The sequence below is a fragment of the Psittacula echo genome (assembly GCF_963264785.1).
Source record: "Psittacula echo genome assembly, chromosome: 1".
NCBI lineage: Eukaryota > Metazoa > Chordata > Aves > Psittaciformes > Psittacidae > Psittacula > Psittacula echo.
In genome coordinates this window covers 132727319-132743556 of record NC_137735.1, presented here as the reverse complement: position 1 = coordinate 132743556, position 16238 = coordinate 132727319, and the positions used below count along the sequence as shown (strand labels likewise).

General features: G+C 37.5%; 1 protein-coding gene across 5 annotated transcripts in view; it reads right to left on the bottom strand.

Annotated features, from left to right (window-relative positions):
* CACNA2D1 (calcium voltage-gated channel auxiliary subunit alpha2delta 1) overlaps nt 1-16238 on the bottom strand; it is a gene marked incomplete at both ends in the record, with an annotated part of 399650 nt that overhangs the window by 346849 nt on the left and 36563 nt on the right. The gene's annotated exons all lie outside the window — the stretch shown is intronic.

Sequence of the window (16238 nt, the reverse complement as noted above, 5' to 3'; positions counted from 1 at the left end):
AGGCAGTTCAGTATAATTCCTCTAACCTTCCCCATAAGAACTTAAATAATATCATTAACATTTTTTAAGTGATAACATCAGTATTCCTGCATCCCATCTTTTTGCTAGCCAAAAGCACACATTTGACATATTTCATGCTCCTCATAGACAATCTTTCTCAGAAATGGACACAATCACATCTTATAACTTTCAAGGGAAAATGTGACATTGTTCAATGTAAAGGAATCATATTATTTCCTTGTATTTTTTAAAATACCCTGTGTCTTCAGAAAAATGAAACAAGAGCCTTTAGGCACTGAAATGCTTGTCTGGTGCTCCTTTTAGCTGAAGCCTGCAGTGCAATATCTGCCTGACAGATGTTCATGGTCAGAGTTTATTTAACAATTGGAAAGCTGTCACAGCAAACGTGAGCTCCCATGACTTAAAGAAGCAGCAGTCATTTCTTCCTGTAAAGGGCACCAACAGAAAGCCTGTACAAAAGCTGAGGCACGAATGTTGCAATGGATGTTGCACTGAAAGGTGATTACATTTTGCAGTACAATTGTTTTTAACCCCCTTCTCCCACACACAGGTTTTCCCCATATCAAGCAATGACTAAACAAAAGGGGTGCACATGTGCCTTTCCACATCAATTTCTAAGTGATGTGAATGATGAAGGGGGACTGTCTGATTAAAGACAGACAGACACGGGTCATTTACCGGGGAATTAGAAGTTACAGTCCTGCTGCTGTTGGCTGGGTTGTGATGAGATTGATGAAGAAACAGCCAGAACACTAAAAAGCCATCCATCCACATTAGACTATTTGCCAACTTAGCACAACAGCAATTTTGACAGCACAGAAAGCAATTTTATTTAATTAGTAACTTTTATTAGTTTTCTTTTTTCCCCCCCTTTTTTCCCCCCTTTTTTTTTTTTAAGTAAGACAATTATATCACCTAATATCAGAGGATTTTCACAGGCACATCCTTAGTCACACTCCAAGTAGAACTTAATATAGCATGTGCTAGACTAAGAAATCTTTCTTTTAACTTCATTAAAACCTGTTTTTATGTTAAACATGTATACCAAACTATACTGGCAGACCAGTCAGACCACTGCTCAATTACATGCATGAAAGAAGCCAGGAGATCCAGATATTGGACAGCCTGCCTGCAATCTTTTTCCTTCTGAAACTGATGCAATATTTTTCTGCTGACTTCAAGGAAAGTAGGTTTATGTAAGTGTATGCCATAGCTTTTTAGACCACTCACACTAATTTAAGGTCCATTAGCTGACTTGTGCTTGGATAATGTTTTGTAATCTGAAGAGGCAGGTGTAGAACTGAACTCTGGCAGCTGAAGTCACTTGGCATGTTTGGAGATCCACTTCCAGTTAAGATTACATTTTGCTCAAGTTCCTGAATGATTCTTGTACACAAAAATAGCAACAATAAAAGTAAAGAAAGCTGTAAGGAGCAAGAAGAAAAAGTGTTTTCAAATTAGGTCAATATTTCTTAAGATTATCAAAAAAGAAAAAAAAAACCCCATATTGCTCCTACTTTAGTGGAAAAGTGGTGTTTGAAAAATGAAGATAAATGAGATTAGATGCAGAAATGGAGAGAAAGCAACCCTTGCTATGTTTTTTCAACCTAATCTCACTCTGCTTTCTTGCTCAGAAAAATCTTCGCTTTCAGGATCAGATGATATTTAGTAGATTTGCTGTCTGTGAAGGAGGGGGAAAGGCTACAAAATCATCATAAAAGCAGGATTCTCAACCATTCTTTGCCTTTCTTATGCAACACTAAAGGGCAAACAGAAAGTGTTACTGTAATTCATAGAAGGCATGTGAAAGGAGAAGTCATGTTACAATGGAATTGCTAACCTTCTACACAGAAATTTATACCTCCTACCACAAAACTACTGAGTTTTAATAGCACTGTGTATTTTGATGACCTATTTAGCTGACAGTACTCTTGTTTCAGGCATGTGGATGGATGGATATATAATGAACTAGATTTCGGAAGAAGTAGTAAAGGCAGGTTTTGTGCAATGCTGAACAAATTGTCACAGTGTGCTAAATTCTCACTGATGCTAGTTCAGTGAAATAAAAGTGTTAGATATTGGGAGACTGATGCAAAGATCATTAAAATCTTGTGGTTATCAAATCAAGCACTTGAATCTCACTTCATAGCCAAAAAAAATTAATAAAATTATATCAAATATACAATGAAGATGTGATATAAAACCAAATTAAGGTAAAGTAGTCCATATAAGGACTTGTGAATTTTCCAGGTCTTACTGTAGGGCTCCTAATAGTCCAATTACATGCCACAGAGTGGAGGAGGTGACGTAAATTCATCATTTAGAGACATGCTCACTTTATTCTTTAACTTCTACAGCTAAAGAACACCTCAAGGCAGTGTATGGCCCTCCAATACCACTTCTTTTGTCTGAAAATTAGCTAATGGACTCTGTGAAGGTATTACAGCTTACAGCTATAGCACAAATGCTACATATAGTAAACAGCAATTTGCAAGGAAGTTAAGGATTCAGATAAAGTGAAAAGAGCTGTGTGTTGCAAGTGTTGGGCGATCCCACTTTATTTCAATGCAAAAATGACACATGCTTATATACCCACTGCCAGCTATCTGTTGAAAAATATATCACACAATTTTGCATAAATGTTTGGAAGAACTTTTGTGTAATAAAAGCAAAGCACAGATGAATTCATGACATTTAGCTGCTGCTCTGAGTGAGGAAAATAGGGAAGTTATGCTATCTCTGTGCATGCAAACGGATGTACAAAATGCATCATTTGCTCCTTAGGCAAAGATTTTTTCCTCTGTTGGCAAGAAGGTAAATTAGAACTTCATTTGTTTGCCCTCTTTGACTGTCTTATCTGCCCAAATATGACTAGCTGCTGATGGAGGACTTTCCAGGTATAAGACAGTCCCAATAGCCAAGGACAGAGGGACCCTCCTGCCCTTTCCTCTTTTAAAACTGCAAAATCCTTGCTTGGAATAGTTACTGTCAAACTGAAACATTTGTGGAGTAAGACAATTTCTGTGTCATGATTGTCATTCTGTAGAAAGGCTTAATGTAGACAAAAACTCTTCAGGACGCACTTGTTTTTTAGTAGCAGACACTTTAATGCTTAGAGTTGGGATTTTTAAGTTCTTATTTCACTTGTTTAAGCCATCCAGTCACAGAACCTATTACAATGTCCCAATTTTTTTCCAAACACTCCCTCTCTGAATAAACATGGGTCTTCTCCGTCATAGCCTTCACAGAACAGGCATGTAGGAGCACTCATTACACTGCTCTACCAACTGCTTTTTCAAGGAATCCCTGTGTACCACACATAAATGAGAACTAGGAACCCCATGATGCAGCACTGGTAGAGACAGAAGGAGCAGAAATTGCCCCATTCCACCAGCAGCTCAGGAGATTTAAGTCCCACCACTAACTTCCAGGACAAAGTCAGTGGCAAGTCAATGTCTCATGGCAAATGAAGGGCAGAACTGTCACACCCCAATGACTGCCTATGTTCTAACATTTGCTCCTTAATACCAAGTCCTAGTGGGAGGTTCCAGGGTGGAAATGGTCAACTGTGGATAGCACCATGAGCTGCTCAGTGTTTGGGGAAGCTTTTCTCCATCTTCACCCAAGAACTTCTAGGCCCAACTATCTTTCCTGGGGCCTCGGAACACAGCTTGAATGGCTGCTTTGCTCTCACCTTCCAACAAAACCTTGCCTAAATTGCTCGGTCAGGAGGCTTCAAGGATGGATCTGGGAACAGCACCTTCTGACCCAGAGACTGGACCCACTCACTGCTGCTCACTCCCATTTAAATACGCTCTCCTCATGGTTCAGTTCAGTTCAGTTCATTTCTCCAGCTGTAACTGCACTTTCCACTGTAACAAATGGGTGGTAGATTCTCTGAAGCATCCAGATGTTAAATAGGAGTGACCAAGTAATTCCTTAAATGTGGTGTTCACTTTTAATAGCTAGGATCAGGGCACGGACATGCTATTTTGCAAGCTTGTTCAGTATAAACCAAGCGGCTGACAGGTGTTTAGCCACACGTGTTCATAATTACAGCTCCTGCTACACAAATATTTCCCTTCACTGTGCCAAAAGTATTCTTTTAGAGTTTAAAGCTTCCTAGCAAATGACATGAAAAATAGCCTCTAATGGAAATTACTGTTGCACAAAATATCATTTAATAATTTAAGCTCAATCTTTAATGTCAGCCTGACACAAAATCAGCTGCAAAATTACAAGACACAAAAAGAACTCCTAAAAATTATTATGCTTTAATTTTTAAAGATTCTAGTGCTAAAACAGTTTAACAGAGAAGACAAGAAGTTTTCAGCTCAAATGACTGTCTGTAGTCCTTAGATGTGTTCCTTTAAAGGCTCTTACAATCAGATATACATCTAGTACCATTTATTGCTTGGCATCGGAAAAACAATCAAACACTCTAAGTCTAGTTACAGCTTCTGTGGCTGAGAAATACAAACTCAAAATGAAGAATCCTTAATTTTTTTCTAATCTGTACTAGATGAAACACGATCATTTTGGTTTAAATTGCGGTGGCCTAACATACGGATCTCATGGATGATCAGCCACAGGAGAGACCCGAGTGTATTTGCACCCACTGTAGTTCCCCGTAATAGCAACTAAGATGCATCTCACCTTCTCTTTGCTTCACCTTTGGTTAACTAGTATTTAAATGCAATCTGGGCTAAGTTCATTACTCTAGTACAAACACAGATGCTTCACTAAAATCATACAGTGGTAAAAAAGAGATTGAAACTGAATCTCACATATATCATTGCAATTATTCCAGTACTGTAGCAACAGAACCCGGATTAGAAGATGGTCCCTTTGAAAGTAATATGTAAATGCTGTTATTTTTTGATGGTTTTGTATTATACAATAAGCCTGTTAATGGTATAATGCCTTCAGAGAATAAAAAAGCGTGTCTGAAAAAAATAATTGAGAAATAAATCTCAGTGTAATGGAACTTTACCAAGTGCTTAACTGCACAATTTTGCAAAGGTGTTTCAGGCACAAACTGATTTTATCAGTTGTGTTTAAGATATCACACTCACACTTTAGCGAGAATTTATATTCAAATTACTTTTCTTTTCCAAAGTAATAAGCATTATATTTTATCCTGAGAAAAAAAAAAGAAAAACTCTATAAGGAAATTAAAATAATGACATATTGGATACCAGTAAAGAAGAGATTAAAGAAAAAAAATAGTTTCATACAAACCAGCAACATACTCAGAAACTTACTTATGCACATTCATCCACACCCATGTGCACCAATTCAGCTCTGGAAATTTCATTTTGTCTGATCTTTATGCTATTAGCACTGCAGTATCCTGTTTTCATGCATCTAGAATGCAGGAGCTACATATATGGACTGCACTTGTGCACTTCCCATACTGAATAAACTCTACAGGCAAGAAACATAATAATAATATAATAAATAAATAAATAAATAAATAAACAGGATAAGAAACATACATTTTTGTCCTTAAAACATGAAATTAGTTTGATCTCCTTCTTGCATTAAGTCACTTACCTTCTTGCATGATATACATAAAGGAACCACAATATCTAGGTGTAACTGTGTGAAAATGGAGACTACATAATGTCTACACAAGAAAGCGGCATAATATCTCTGTACCATGAGATGGTATGATCACACTGAATTCAAAGCCTGCTTCAGCCTGACAAAGAAATACAGGGTCAGACCTTAGACTGAAAAGAAAATTATTACAAAAGTAATATGAAATATATAAAGTATGTAAATATAAAATACATAGATAAAAGTTAAACCTAGGGTTTCTTTTTTTATATTATCTAACATTTAACACGTACAGAGTGACCTTTTTTGGTTTATGTTACGTAGCATTGAATGTATATATTTAACAGAAATGCCAAGACAAGCTTTCAGAAAAACTTCCCTCAAGTTTAGCAACACATGCGTAAGTTCCTAAATCAGTTCATCTCACTGTCTTTTCAGGTGTAAAGCAGCACCTGTATTAAAAATCAGAGAGGCTTTTATCTTTCTAATTTTTTTTAGTGAGAAAAATGAGTATTAAAGTACTTCACCTCTCATAGAATACATTAGGTAAGTGCAACTAAGGCAACGACATTGCATCAGCAGGGAGCTGAGTTGCTCACTTCTCTATATTTATCCGATTGTCTGATGTGGGTTTTGGCTGTAGCAGCAGAATTCCATCACACAGGACTGACACTAGCACCAGCAAGCCATTGAAGCACCCTGTGCCAGAAGCTTTGCTGCAGCAAGGTACACGAGCAGGTGAGTAACTCCACTTATGCAAGTGGCACTAGTCATATAATTTAAGTACATAGCTGAACAGGGAGCCTGCACTCTGATCCTGTACAGCAGGTCTACCTTTTCTGGGTTTGTCACTTGCCTAAGTGTAAAAGTTGAATGCAAAAATAGAGGGATGCTTCAAGATCAGCAGGTGTTTATGCATACTTGGAAGATAGGGCATGATTGTATAGGGAGAATCTCCCCTATATCTCCATATAAAATAGTAGTAATAGTAGTAATAATAATGTATGCTATTTATCATGGTCATTTAATATAAACTAATTTTGAAAATATTCTATGATCATTTAAGACTGAAAACAGCAATAAGGATTGGCAAAAAAAAGCGTAGGGATTTTTAACACAACTATGTGTTGTTTGTTCATTCCCAAGCTTCAAATTCCATAACCTCCTTTCAACTGCAGTCTTCTGTGATATTGCTCCTTCTTGTTTAATAATGACAAGGATTCATAAATAAATCACCAATTATACCAGCGAGCAGAATGCCACCTTCTGATAAACCCCCATAGTCTAAGGAAAAAAACCCTGACTCAAACAATACTCCATCAATGTAATGCTACTCTTCTTCTTCTTGTAGTTTTTCAAATTATTACTTACTTTAAAAGCTTTTGTTGTACAGTGTATTCCAAAGAATATTACTTGAAAGCTGCATATCCAAATTAATCAGCTGCTTCATTTGCAAATATATACTTCCATTCAAAACCTGACTTCCAATGTGCAAAGCTGTCACCTCCCTAACGTGCCACTGCAGTGGCATGTGGAGTAATAGCATTTATAGCAATGAAGAGACATTTTTTTGGAAAGACCTAAATAGACTTCATCTTCTGAAAGCTCGGCACTATCTGCATTCAGTGCTGCCATTTCAAACAGAAAGTAAAATAGCATGAGAAGAGATGCAGAAGATGCAAAGCAGAGATTATCATACAAGCAAAAGACTGACACAGAACATCAAGTTTCTACAGAAATTAACATAAAAATTAGCAAAGCCATGCTGCCTTTAAATTCTTTCCATTTCACAAAGTCACACTGAATTACACTGAGATTTTGCTAAACGTGCAGCTGGCATGTGATGGTTCCTGGGATGCAAACGCATAGTAATGCTATTTGAAAAGGATAATAGTATATGAGAAAATAAACAATGCGTTCTTTTCTTACTGTTCAAGAAGTTATCAGTCTGATGCCACACACACTGAGGTGTCTTGAAAACGGCTTTGAAAACTGTCCATTACTCCATGAGGTCTGAATCCATGAGCTCTTTGTACATTAGCTAGCCTAGGGAAGGTTGGGCCAGTTCAGCCGTGAATAGCTGTGAAGGTTTTATGCAGGTTTGCTGTAATCCTGCAATAGTGATATATAGTATTTTTCTTACATCTGCTGAAACTGGAGATTGAAGGGTAGTGCTAAATGTCATTATTGGAGTGATAATAAAGTCTCAGTCTTATTCTCTAAAAGAACAAGAAGTCTTGTAGATAGCTCACAAATTACTTACATAAACCTTAGAAAAATAATAGTACGTGCTCATGACATTTGGGCTTCACTTCTGAAAGCCTGCCTGATGAGACTGCAAGTGTTTGATTCAGAAAGCTCAGGCACAGAAATGGTTTCCAACTGTGCATGCAGGGCCAAAGGCCTGTAAGGGTCAGTTCACAGTAAAGCTGAACAAGAATGACATTAAATGTAATTCAGCTTTAAAACAATGTCTTCTCAAAAAGGCTTCACTCTCCTTTCTCAGGCTGGGGTAAATGCTCTAAGGTCAGGAGGCCACAGTGTTTCTCAGTGCATTCAATGCACATTAAAAAGACAAGGTATTAAGAAAGAGTCCTGACATTTACTTGGGAGCAAACCCTCCCCTCTTTCACTTGTCTCCTTCCCCACTTTCAATATATTCTCTAATTAAGCATCAATACAATGCACTATAATTGTTGTAGTAGTCATTACTAGGAATTACCCATTCTCCTATCAAATCAGAGTGTACAGAAAGGGCTGTGTTAGAAATGGGTGAACTTAATTGCCTTATGGTCCCTAAAAGAGATGTACAAATAGATCAAGACATCACACATGCACAAATGATCTCAGCTCTGACACAAGCCTTTTGTCACTCTCTCATCCATCTTTGCTTACTAGGGTTAATGGTGGCTGGAGTCAATGCCGGACAATTTAATAAATAAAAGTATTAGATGTGTTTCAAATGAAGCATACCAGAACACAGGATCTAGTGACATTTTGATTAAAGGTCCATACATAATGAAGGCTTTTTATGAGGCAGCTGCTTAAAAGACAATCTATTTGAGTAAAAACAGAGCAGGGTAGCCGGTATCCCTTGGCAATTTACTGTGGAGCATTGGTTTGCTTCACAAAGATCTGATTCACAATCACTGCACTTGCATGGTTGGTTGATTAAACCAGTATCTCTAGCAGTCATTACAGTGAGCAAAATAAAAAAGTCAATTACTAAAGTAATGCCCTTCTGTGTTATGCAAAATAGATAAAACACGAGAGTGCCTTCTTCAGCACCTTGTTCTCTGTTTCCATTTCCCACTATAAAGTACTGGGGTTTTAAGTTACAGAGTCATAAATAATATTTAATTAAGAAAAGTGTTAACCTAGAGCAGTGGTGATAGCTGTTCTGAAGAGAATGCACTACCAACAGTTTAATGAATAATCGCAGTTTCACTGATATTGATCTAGAAAAGGATTGATTTCCTTTTTAAATAAAAATAAAATAAAAGGGCATTCAAATAGAAACAACAACAGTAATTTGAATCTGATCGTGCAAAGAACACACAAGCCACTCTCCATCTCAGGCTGCCTCTCCCTATGCTATGATCTGCACTGAAACAAGTAAAGCCTTCATTCCAACCTGGGCTATCAGAAATAACTAAAGGGTATTTCAAAGGCACAGATATGAAGTATTCAGGAAACAGAGAAGAGGGAAATAGGAAAGAGCCTGACAAGCAGAGAAAATGTCAACTCTGGAGGGTCATTCTGCATTTATTTAGGACTGGATGGGTGTCAGCATGTAGAAGAGAGGAATAGCTGGCAGGGAGGGAATGTGGGAATGAAAGGATAGCTCTTATATTGCAAAAGCACAAACTAAAAGATTTAATTGTTTAATTTTGATAAATCTGTGAACGAGAGCATTTAATCTTTTTTTAAAAAAAATATTTTATTTATAAACGCTACCCCAGGCAGTTTCCAAATTGCTCGGTGAAAAGGCTGTCGATACCTTTAGAGAAAGATGAAGGAGCCTTTTAAACTAGGTGCAGTTTCTGCATTTCTCTTCATTGTCATGACTGTAATACAATTTTGCTGTGACAACATACCAGATTCGAAGGATGCATTGAATGCCTCAACAGCTCTGAATATGTAACATTTCCCAGATGGGAGGGAAGGCGAAAACCTTAGTACAACTGTGTTCTCATGTTCACCATAAAGATAGCTCTGAAAGAGCAGAGCCATACCTTTGCCAGACAGTCATTCACTAAGTCATAATCTGTACAATTTTCTTCTTCATAAGCATATTTTGATATTTTTCTTTTTTATTTTTGTTACCTAGAGCACATTACACAGGATTGTGTCCAGATTACTCTTGAATATCTCCAGGGCAGGAGGCTCCACAACATCTCTGGGAAACCTGTTCCACTGCCCAGTCACCCTCACAATAAAGTTCTTTCTCATGTTCAGGTGGAACTTCCTGTGTTTTAGGTTTTGCCTGCTACCTTTTGTCATACTGCCTGGCACCACAAACAAGAGGTCCTACCCTCTTGACACCATCCTTTCAGATTCACATTGACCAGATCACCCCAGAGCCTTCTCTTCTCTAGTCTGAACAGACCAATCTCCCTCAGCTTTTCTTCATATGAGAGATGCTCCAGATCTTTAATCTCTAGTAGCCCTTCAATGGCCTTGATACAGGAGCTCCATGGCTCTCTTGTTCTGGGAAGCCCAAAACTGGACACAATTCTCCAGGGGAGGCCTCACCAGGGCTGAGTAGAGAGAGAGGATCACTTCCCTTGACCTGCTGGCAATGCTCTTCCTAATGCACCACAGGATACCATTGGCCTTCTTGGCCACAGGGACACACTGCTGGCTCATGGACCACTTACTGACCCTCAGGTCATTCACTGCAGAGCTTCCAGCAGGTCAGTCTTCAGTCTATCCTGGTGTAGGGGTTATTCCTCCCCAGAGACAGGACCCCGCACTTGCCTTTGTTGAACTGCATGAGGTTCCTCTCTATCTAGATCCTTCTGAATGACAGCACAGCACTCTGGGGTACCACCCACTCCTCCTCATTCTGTATCATGAGCAAACTCGCTGAAGAGGCACTCTGTCCCTTCATTGAAGTCACTGATGAGTAAGTTGAACAATACTGGCCCAGTATTGACCCCTGGGGAAAAGCGCTACTTACAGATATACAGCTAGACTCTGTCATTGAGCACAACCCTCTGAATTCAGCCAGTTCTCAATCCACCTCACTGTCCATTCGTCCAGCCAACACTCCCTGAGATTGCCTATGAGGATGTCATGAAGACAGCATTGAAAGCCTTGCTCAAGTTTGGGTAGACAACATCCATCCACTACTCTTCTCTCATCTCTCCAGCCAGTTGTTCCAGGATAGGAGACAATCAGCTTGGATAAGCACGGTTTCCTTTTTGGTGTATAATTTGTGTGATGATTTATGTCATCATCTGGCTGTGCCTGCTAATATTTCCAGATCCAGAGAGAATTATTTTTTCTTTAAGAAAAAGCCAGATCCCTCAAAATTACGGTATGATCTTGATAAACTTGAGATTTTAATAAGTTCCAAGTTTTGTGGTTTTGTTAGTTTGGGTTTTATTTTTCCCCACAGAATATTGCCTGGGTTATACATCTGAAGTTTGTTTTGGTTTGTTTTGTTTTTCTGGGGAAGATGAAGATGAAATACACATGAAATGAAACAGGTAAAAACAACATACTTAAATCAAAGATCTAAAGTTTAGAGGAAGTTACTTGAAAATTCGTGATAAAAACCTGGCCTTGCAAATGACTAATAATAATAATAATTAAAAAAAAAAAAAGAAAATGCAGCTTACAATTTTAATTTATTAAATAAAGTTAATTTTCCTTGTGCCTCATCTCCTCCTGAACCTAACGCAACTGAATGATTGAACTGTTCAGCTGTCAAGGAATGTCAAGCTGTCTGGTTTCATACACCAGACCTCCAAATAATGAGATTATCATAAGATACCATGGGGGAAGGGATCCCTGCTTTTTCTTCTTGTCTGAGTCTTCACGTTGGTGCACTGTAGGTGGTTTTCTCAGTTCACAATTCCTATACCCTAGGCGCATGTTTGCTAAAGCAACCCGACCACAGGACACAGGTGAAGAGTTCAGTACAGGATTAAACTTAGCTATAATTTAACTTAATCAGGCTTTAAGGTTGGGGTTTACTTGCCTGAAGCATCTATTCAAGGCAGTGAGTTTTTATTGTAAGTTAGGGGAGTATTAACCTATGATGAATCAAAAGTCACTGTGTGATGCAACATGAAGATGAAGCTGTATTTTCAATGCAAAAAGAACTATTTCAGTCCAGAAGAATAAGATGTTTTTATCCTTAGCACTAAGAGTCACTTTCTAGCTCTGGTAGTGGAGGTTCAATGTTCCAGTGCTATTGACGAGAGCACAAAATGTCTGACTTCTCATATCTTCATGTTTTACGTGACAGGGAAGAGGCCAGAAGAATCCATTTTCCAGTATTCCTTAAGCATAAAGCCCAAACACAATTCCATCACACCCTACAGGAACATTCTGTAGAGTTCAAAAACGTTCCAAACCTTTAAAAATCTGACACAGCCCTTCCAGTTTCAGCTCAGGTCTCTTAATTTAAGGTTCAGACTGATTTCTGAAAATCACCTCTGCCGTTTAACATGCTATTGAAGAGGTCTATGGGAGAAATTCTTCCTGCAGGCAGGATCTGTGAGGTTTTAAGTGTAACTCAGGTCAGCTCCAATCAACTGCCCTGTAGCTGCATCAAATATCCTCTCCAGCAAAGTACTGCCATGTTTAGCTTTAAGCTCTACTTGTATTGTGACATTCTTGACATGCCCATTTACTTTCTCTTTTTTATAATTAAGTTTTAGCTTTTTTGTATGTCCTTTTGCTATTCAGCATTTGATTCTGATGACGATTTTCAGTAAGTAGCCCTAGCTGCAATAAAAGAAAACACACTTTTAGGATGGTGCTAAATTTGCTGTCAGGTTCAGTATATTTCCTTTAGAGAAAAGAAGCATACAAAACTGAAAAAAAAAAATGAAGTGACACCAGATGTGGAAGTGACGTGAGGAAGAGGCAGTTTTGAGATGGGATAATGCTTCTTGATTGTGTTCTTTGAGCTAGAAGGTGGCAATTAGATTTTCATACCCAGAAAAGTGTGATACATCCTAATTAAGCACCTTTTGGAAGAAGTCATCATGGATAAACCCAAACCGCTTGAAGTAGTTCTCAAATGTGTCACCTGCCAGGGTTGCACTAGAAAAAATATCTTCTTTTTTATATTTATTTTCATAAAATTGGAAGGAAATTATCATTTGAATGTTGATTTAAATATGTACTCACTAAGACAGTCAGTCAAATACATTTTAAGCATAGGTATAGGTCATATATAGAATTATAAAAAGGAGGAAAATAGCTGAAAGGAAAATACAATGTATTCAGCCAGAGGCTAAATCTTATGGACTTAGGTGTTACTAGCACCTGACACTAATATTTTATGTGACTTTGGTTAAATAATTTCACCTTTCTGCTTTACTTTCCATTATATGTTTAAATACCATTAACAATATTTACTTCACAGCGGCTGTGAAAAGCTATTAATTATGTCTGTAGCCCTGACAATATGAATGATTATTTTTTAAGCTGCAGGTTTTCAGATGAAAATACAGAATTTTTTCACATATAAGTCCATTTTTAAGATCTTATGGTGCAGAAATGTGAACCAGCTCCCTTACTGAAGATGTTAATGGTATATCTGAAACAGGTTAGATTTTCTTTATAATCACAGTTATGCCCAGAAATGCACTGATGTGCCTAGACGAGAAAGGTGATGCACTGTCCAATATGTGACGTAGACACGATAGGAGGTGGTGAAGAGAAAGAATGGCCAAAACAGTGCATGGCTGTTGCGGATCACTGAATCTAGAAGAATATATCTGGTTATGAATTTTATGATCTCACACACATAGGGCTTGAGGCAGCAGGAGTGAAATCTCAGTGAAGACAGTGGAAATCCTCACATCAACTTCAGTAGAGTGAGGATTTCATCCGAAAAGAACAGTTCTTATAAAACTTAAAGACCTTGAAAGATATTTAAGCATTTGCTGAAATGTTTAATATATTAATGTGTTTAATATTTAATATTAAAACATATTATATTTTAATAATATATTTAATGTTTAATATATTAATATTACTTATATATTAAGTATATTATATTTTAATAGCTATCCCTATGGGTATATATTTAACACTTATATACTTGAGGGGACTTGTGCCTAGATGAGAAATGATCACACTGACTGAAAGTGGTTTAAGTTATAGGTTTGGCAACTGTTGCTTTACAACCATGTAACTAAGTTAGGATAAATCTTTCATTTGAGAGCAGGGATATGAAGGTATATCTGAGTATAAGCTGATTGGAAGCATAAAAGTGCTGATTTTCTTCCATGTTCGAATTACATGGGAAGATACTACAGAAGATAAATGGACTGAGGAAAGTTAAAAGAAACCATTTTCAGCATTCAGCTCTTACATTTTGACCTACCTTTAATTGCAGAGTGTTTTTAAATTACAATCTGAAAGAATTTTCTTTGGAGGGTAAGAAAACAGTATATCCCACGTTGTCCTTCATAAAGAGGATTTACTGATGAAATATGTGAATCGTTATTCAAAACACTGTGTTTCTACACTTGAAAGTTAAAACTTGAACCCATGCAGCAGAGTACTACATCTACAACCACCTGATCTGTGTGGGTATAGAAGAAGGTAAACAAAGAAAGAAAGAGACATCTGACCACCCCAATTTGCAGAATTAGCATGTCCTTTTTTCTACTAGCAATCATGACTGCTGAAGGATATCTGGAAAGCATTCTGAGATAAGCTGATGTTTAAAAGGTCTGTAGCACACAACAAAGTAGGACAATCAAAATTTGATCCATATATACCCCTTTGTAAGCATGTTGTTGAAACATAATCTCTTTTCATTTAAAACACGAGAGAGCAGCGGTATGTGAGATCTGCTGCCTGCAGTACAACTGATGATACTTTAGATAAGAAGGATGAGATAGCTTTCAGTCTTACAAAGGTAACAGACCACTTTAATGAAAGTTTAGAATTTGTGTTTAATATTTAATCAACTTAATACTTTGATTTATGTAGGCTACTGTATATCCTCCAAGAGAAAGAGGAGAGTACTTTCACAGAAGAGCATTTGGGGAGAAAAATGTTGACATTTCCAGTTAAACTCCTAATTGTGTATAAATCTTTTATACACAATCTCCTGTTTCTCTGAATAAATTACTTTCGTATTGCAAACAGAAAATCAGACAGTTCTAAACTGTGGTTTATGATAAGTAGTGATCATAAAACACTAGATTCTCCTCATTTCCAGTAACAAAACCAGCACTAGTATCAGACATCAGGAGATGCATTAATGCATGCACAATACAGGTCTATTGTCATGTTCTTCAGGTCTGTAGAAATCTTTTATTGAGACAGCAAAAAGCTGTTCTTGATAAGATAAAACAAAAATGGAAGCAAACAATGATGTGCCATGCCATGAAAAAGCCAAAGACAGTAATAGATTTACGCACAGAAGTAATGAAATTGTGAAAAATGGTTTCAGATTTGGATGTCTACATCCTAACTATGCAGTGTTAGTTGGTATTAAAGATCTATGTATATAAAATTTAATATCACAATACACAGGTTTCACTCATACACACTCTCTTTTTACAGTATACATCATAACAAGATATTGAAAATGTGCATCAAAATTCAGTGTAAAAGCATCTGATAGCTATCAGCTTTCCTAGACAAGCAAGGCATTGGCAGCTCGATTACCATACTTTTGACAACAGCTACATGCAAAATAATCAAGTAGCCAGTTCTGGACTAGCAAGCTGTTGCTATTCACTGTCATGATAAGATTGCAGTGTTCTCTCTTCTGCACTTCTGAGAGGATGCTCTGAAATTCTCTTACTCCACCCAGAATCATATATTCCTTAGCAAGAGCAGATTTACTGCATTGACTTTTGAATTTTGACTTTCAATTTTTGCCATTTTCTTTCAAACGCCAATCCAAAAAGCGTGTCAGCACAAGAGTCACATCATCGTTCACACAGTCCATTGATAGTGGTCTTGGGGAGGGAAAGTGGGCAGATTGATTTTGTTCCCGCAAGAAAAAAGTAAGTGACCTATGAAATGTGAAGCTGACCTTTTCTTTGTTATCAGTCATCTGGACAAGTATAGGGACCACCCTCTTTGTTATGGTGATTAGCCTTTTGTCAACACTACATGCTCCAAATTGGTATTTCCTGAAAGGCTAAATGAATTACAAGTGACCTGAAAAATCATAAAGGAAATCACGGCACAACCATGGAAATAATAATCATCTTTGTCATGGGTTCACTAGAGTTCTAGGGAGGAAAGTGTAAGCAGAAATAGCCTTGTCCTGCAAATATCTAACCTCTCCAGCCCCTTTCAGAGAGAAGCAGCAAGCAAAAATACCCAGAGCAGTTGTACCTCTCCACATCCACTCAAATCCCCAGCACTCACTTGATGCAGTAAAATAGGTATTTCATTCTACATTACTTTGTGCTACTTTTATGCTGGTGTAAATCAATTGG